The following is a 6,775-nucleotide window of genomic DNA, read 5'->3' as shown; positions in this document are numbered from 1 at the left end:
GCCAAATTTTAAATGCAAACCGTCCTCCTTCTGGTCGTAGATGGTCTTTTAAGGATAAAGCTTTTTCCCTCTCCATCTTTAAACGTAGTCGAAATTTAAAGAAAAATGCAATTATAAAATTTAAGATGGCAATTACGCCCTCTGGTGGTAATTTTTAGAACTTGAAAATATTTTCCAACGATTTTTCATGACCGATTTACCTAATAATTTTTTTTTTAAATTTTTTTTACGAACAGTTCCCGAGATATGGCCGAGGAACAGTCTTATTGGGTCACCCTGTACATAGTTATATCATGTCACGGATTAAGTTTTATTACAGTTTATACTTTGTTTTTATTTGCTTATACTCAAAAAATTAAAAAAACATGCATATTAACTTGTACATATGAATTTCTGTTATATTTAGTCGTTATTAATTAATTTATTCATAATAAGAAGCCAGATTTATTTGAAGAAATAGGTACAGTTTCTGTTGTTATAAGAGTTTATATTTTGTTTTTTTTTCATAATATGTGGATATATATTATTTTGTTACAATTGTATAGATAAGGTCATAGGCTATATTTGTGTTCTGTGGGCAGTAATGCGGAGCTGTACAAGTAGGAAACTAGGGCTGGGCATTGGCGATTTTAATTACCGTTGGTAGCGGTGCTTTAACTCGTAATTTCGCATTCATATTCCACTTTACGATTTTAATAATAGATGTCTGTTAGCAAATAAGGCAATTGAGTTAATAAAAAAGGTAGGTAACCTTTTATTTTTTACATTTTTTATAGGTCTGGGTTCTGCGAAGTATAGTAATCTCTGAAATAAGTTGTCGCTTTTTTCGATTGTGGTTTTAAAATTTAATTATTTAATAATAAAAGGCGGGAGTAGCTAATTTTGTGGTAAACTTAAGAGTAAACTTCTAAGATTTACCGCCCGGTGCTATAGCACCCAAAAGACCCCTGGTTAAACCGGCACTGCGTATGATGTTGATAATCGCACTTGGTATACTGTTGCACATAAAACAGGAAAATCCAGAACATGCAATATCTTGCAAGAAAATAAAGGTCTCACAGATAAAAGCAAAGATATAAATTATATCATTGACTGTTTTAAGCTGTTCTTTTCTAATGGCTTATTAGATATTATTATAAGATACTCAAACAAAAAAGCTAAAGACTTTATAAACACCTATAATAAAAGTCATGAAGTCAAGACGGAATCATGGAATGAGGTAGACACTACAGAATTTCTCGCTTTCCTAGGAATTATTATAATTCTTACTGGTAGATTTCGAGAATCAAGAGAAAGTGTACGTAGTTTATGGTCGACTACAAACAATGCATTCGCCAGGCCTATTTATCAGGCTACAAGAGCTGAGAGAAAAAAGGAGGATAAACTTGCTCCGATTCGTGAGATCACTGAGATAGCACAGGAAACATAATCAGCTTACAATGGGTAAGGTAGCACAAATTAGAGACAAGCTAGTTTTTGTGTATATGAATTCATACAAACGTGTACTATAACATACTTAAAGTCCCAATTGGTAAAAGTATGAAAAAAATGGCGCCATCTTGTTTTTTATCATTTTTTCTTAATATCTCAGTAAATTGAATTTTTATGAAAATTTCTGAAGAGTACTTTTTTTTAAGAAATGAAAAATGGATAATATACCATTAACTTTTTTTCCATTATTTTAATATATAGTATGAAAATATATATTTTTACTATAAAAAAAATTAAAATATATGATTTAATAGCCATTACTAATGAATATAACAGGTATATATTCGATTTAGGTGCAAAGAAATGTATTAAAAGGTTATGTAATTGATATTTGCTCATCTAAAACATAACAAAAAGAATTCGCTACGCCACTGGATAATCAAGCAGCTGCGAGACAAGTGCGCGTACCGAGGTCATTACTATGCACAATTTTCAGTCTATAATATCACGTATAAGTTAAAAGTCGCGTGCAATTTTGGTTGTAGCGTTATTTTGTTATTTTGTATTAGTGACTAAAATGGAGAAAAGCAAATGTGCAATATGCAGTGAAAAAGGTACTTCTAGCTGAGCGTCCACTAGGTCGGGAACGCGGCGCGGCGCGGAGTAGGTCGGTGCCGAGCGGTTGAGGTTATATTCGTCCATTAGTTGCGGAAACGTGGAGCGGTGCATTTCAATTTTAGTTTACAATTTTTTAAACAGTAAATATGGCTGATAGTTCTGATGAAGAAATGTTTTTCTTGGCTACCGTGTTGGAAGCAGAGGAAGAAGAAATAAACGTAAAGCGTAAACGAAAAATGTGGGTACATGAAATAAATACGAAAAGACTTACCTTTGGAGAGCACCATCACCTTTTCCCGGACCTATTGCAGGACAGAAAAAAAATTTTGAAGTACTTTAGAATGTCTCAGGAAAAATTTTACGAACTTCTAGGACTCATAAGGCCAGATATTGAAAAGAAGGATACAACATTTCGTCAAGCAATACCTGCGGAAGAAAGATTGGCGACTTATTTAAGGTAAGAAAAAACAAGTTAGTCTTGAATCTTTTGGTTTATTTTGAATATACATTGAACTTACTTATATTATAACTATCATTATACTGAGCATAATTAGTTTGAGGAGGACTGGAAAAATTTTGATGTGAACTTTCTGATAAATTTTGAAAATTAACATTGGGTCGTGATAAAAGCTCATTCTGATTTGTGGTAGAATATATGGTTTGAGAAGTCATTGTATGTCGATCTGGCGGTCCATTTGAAATATGTGAAGAACAATGACCACTTATGGCTTCTAATTCAGCTGCATGAACTAATTGGGATATTTGTGTTTTTAATCTAATTTGTGTGATGTGTGGAAGAGTACGAACAGTTTCTTCAATACTTTGGAAATATTTACTTAAGTGGTCTCCAGATGACTTCGTTTCTGTCGCCGTATTTTTCATATTCATATAATGACGCAAAACCTCAGCAGCTGATCCAGGGGGAATTTGTTTACTAGAAGATAGATGTTTATCTCTGCTGTTTCTTGTAGATAATAATTGGGGAGATTCGATTGAATCTTGACTGGTCTCGTTGTTGGATGAAGCTTCAGGTATTTGTAATTCATTTGGAGAACTAACTGATTCTGGAGATTCAGGCGGGGGTGAAAAATTACTAATTTGGTCGGCACTTTGAGAAAATAAATATGGTTTAATAAATTCCATCTGAACTTCTAAACGCCATGGTTTTATTTTCTTCGTAGCTTATCCACTGTTCGTTTTTCTGACATTTATTGCTTTGCGATAACTTTCTCTTAAGAATTTCCATTTGGCTTTACACACAGAACCTAAAAATATAGTATGAGGTCAATATCATGAAGTTGGAAAAAGCTTTGAATCGTAACATGCCAAGCAAACATTGGAAAAGTACTAATTTTCTAAAATTAAATATTAGTATAATGATATATATAATATATTTTTGAGAATTATTCCAGTCATTTTTTTTTGAAAATCCTTAAATCGTAAATCCTAATTTAAAACTTGATTATATTTTGTAGATTTTTAGCTACTGGAGATAACTTTGGAACCATTGCGTTCAGCTATAGGATAAGAGAAAAGTCAGTACGTCGTATTATTTACGAAACATGTGATGGCATTTCCAGGAGACTTGGGCCAATATACATGATCCCACCGAAAAAAGAGCAATGAAAGCAAATTGAAGAACAATTTAGAACAAGGTGGAATTTTCCAAATTGCGTAGGCGCTATTGATGGCAAACACGTCATCATTAATAAACCTTATCATAGTGGGTCACTCTATTTCAACTATAAAGGACACTGTAGCTTGCTATTGATGGCAATTGCTGATGCCCAATGCAAATTTATTATGATTGACGCTGGGGGATATGGTAAAAATAGCGATGGAAGTATTTTTGCAAACTGCAGTTTTGGAAAAAAGTTTCGAGAAAGAAAACTAGATTTTCCTGAAGATACACCACTACCTGGAACAAAAGCACCTATGCCTTATGTTCTTGTTGGCGATGAGACATTTCCTCTTCAAAGAAACCTAATGAGGTCTTATGACCTGGGGCCGAACTCATGAATATGAGGAGAAGAAAATATTTAATCTCAGGTTAAGCAGGGCAAGAAATACAAGCGAAGATTCATTCGGAATACTATGTAAGCGATTCGCGTATATCAGAGACGTTTAGAGATGAAACCTCACTATGCAACCAAAATTGTTGTAGCAACATGCCATCTTCACAACTTTTTAAAATCGGACTGTTCTAATCTTTTCGCAGAAATGCAGCATGAAGAACCGGCGGCAAATCCTGAGAGGAGTGCCTTACAAAATATAAGGAATATTGGAGGTGGATTTTCTGGAGATGCTTATCTTGTACGAGAGAAGTACAAAGATTATTTCTCATCTTCAATTGGATCAGTTGAGTGGCAAGTTCGGGCTGTTCAGCAAGGAAGACGACATGATTTATAAAAAAAAGTTTAATTATAGGATTTCTTTTGATATACAGTGTCATCCAGAAAGTTTGATCGGTATGGAAAACTTTTTATTTGCGAGTTCTTAGAAAATTTTATTAAAAAGTTGCATATTGTTTGGAGTGAGAAAAATGCATTGATCGACTATAGGCCTAATATTTCAATTAGCTTATAGAATATTTAATTTTTCGTGAAAATTTTGTTCATCTCTCGCAGTTTTTTATAATACATTATTAAAATTGAACATTTTAATCTGCTTTCATTTGAAAAGTATAAATTCGGTTAAACTCAAAGAAATGACAGTTAAAAAATTAGAAAAAAAAATTATTGGTATACAAACAAAAGTCGATTTCTGAGAAAAACTTATAAGAATAACTAATTTTTTCCTATAATTTTTTTTACCAGGTAAAATAGGGCTACTTTATTGATTGACAATGAATTTTTCGTTAATTACGTCCGCTTGGCACGCCACTGGTAAATATCTAACAGTAGGTTAAGTTCTAGATTAAGCACACACTTTGTAGTATAAATTTTTCTGAGAAGTTGAGAATAAAAAAGTTTCCCATACAGATTGAACTGCTTGGAACACCCTGTATAGGTTAACTGTGTCGTATTTATTGACTCAAATTCAAAAATATAATGTAAATTAATATTATGTAAAGAAAGTATGATGTCTGATATTATTAATAAATAAGTATTATTGATATCCAATTTTTACCTTGTTCTTTGAGTTTCGCTTCGATTTCCTTCCAGCAATTTTCTCTAATTAAATATTCTTGCAGACAAAGTATCAACTTTTCTTCCGTTGCAACGTCCATTTTTGTTTGAACTACAGAACACCAAACTTGTTGATCACTCTACAAACTGAAAAATTTTTGCATGCATTGTCGTGTATACGAATACTACGGAAATAACCGATTCATCCACGAAGCCAGTAAATTCCGACCGATATACCGTCCACTATGCCGGTGAATCGGAGCGGCACAGGGCAAAACCGACCTCCAGAAGTCTAGCTCGATCCGCAGATCGGAGCCGAATTGGTTTTAGCCGCACCGCTCCGCTTCACCGACTTAATCGACGCCTGTTCGTTTATTTCCGTAAGTATAATCTGAAGTCGGTGAACAGCCGCTCTCCGCGGCGCCGCGTTCCTGACCCAGTGGACGCTCAGCTTAAGACTCTAGTAGTGGTAGGGAAAAGAGGCTTTCCAAAACTTATAAACACCAGCAAACTTCACGGTGACTGCAAGTGGCAAACATTTGAATCTGTGGATTCTTTAGTAGTTCATAAGGATTGCAGAAAGAAATAGACTTGCTCGGGACAGTATTATTTTCCCCTAATTTCATAATTAGTTTAAGTGTAGTGGCAACAGCGCTCAACTGTCAATCTATTTATAATTACGCGCTGTTATTTCCCCGCTCCCCGGACAATAAGTTAGTCGTCTATTGTCATCGATTCGGTAACGATTAAGTAGCGTCGCGCGGCCGCCGTGTTTTGGCCCTCTGTAATCATGCGGTTACTCATGTAAATTTTAAGTTTAATATTTGTTAAATACTCCCGATAACTGTGTAAGAAGTGTTTATTTGTTTTCTTTATCATTTATAACTCAAGTATGAATAAATTACGTTCTGAGTTCGAGGAATTCGTAGTTTATCATTTGCCCTGTATCCGAGTATTTTAAGTGGATAAAGCAGCTAAGACGGGTAGTTTTAGCTGGCCCCCACATTTTGGCAACCGTGACAGGACCTCGGCTTACAGTGGCAAATCGACGCTTGAGTTTTCACAGTTACGGATAAGTTCGTTTGGATTTTGAATCAAGATTCTGTATATTGGGAAGTATTGTTTTTTGGTTTTTTTTTTTGGGTCGGTGGAGAAATTCTTTATGAACACTGGTTACGCGGGCGCCGCCCCCAGTAGTGTGGGACTCAGTGTCGAGTCTGTTTCGTCCTATACCCTCTAAAACTCCACCGCTGGGTGGTGCCTTGTGGCTCCCTACACTGCGGTCTGCTAAGAAGCAGTCCTATTGTGTCCCATATGTTTAGTCCCACAGGTTCAATTCTGTAGCTTCAAGGAAGTCCAGGAATGTTGCCCTGGTTTGATTAAATGCTTCACAGAAGCACAGTATGTGAAGAGTTGTTTCGTCCTCCTCATTGCATCCCCTACATAGCGAGGTAACTGATTTCCCTAGCATATGCAGGTGTTTCCTGCTGGGTGCATGGCCTGTAAGTAGCCCTGCGACCCTTCGCAGTTGTTGTCTGGAGAGGCCCAGTATGTTCTTACCCTTCTTGAAGGGTGGGCTACCTATAAGTTGTTTGGAT

General features: G+C 35.4%; 1 long non-coding RNA gene across 1 annotated transcript; it reads right to left on the bottom strand.

Moving 5' to 3' along the window:
- Nucleotides 1-2,525: 2,525 nt before the first annotated feature.
- On the bottom strand, nucleotides 2,526-5,538 carry LOC126739076 (uncharacterized). The gene is made up of 2 exons (XR_007661542.1): nucleotides 5,179-5,538; nucleotides 2,526-3,314 (listed from the first exon to the last, which is right to left on the bottom strand). It is a non-coding gene; the product is annotated as an uncharacterized LOC126739076 (long non-coding RNA).
- Nucleotides 5,539-6,775: the final 1,237 nt, after the last annotated feature.

The sequence above is a fragment of the Anthonomus grandis genome, chromosome 8 (genome assembly GCF_022605725.1).
Source record: "Anthonomus grandis grandis chromosome 8, icAntGran1.3, whole genome shotgun sequence".
NCBI classification, from domain to species: Eukaryota; Metazoa; Arthropoda; class Insecta; order Coleoptera; family Curculionidae; genus Anthonomus; species Anthonomus grandis.
This window is presented reverse-complemented; position numbering and strand designations above follow the sequence as displayed.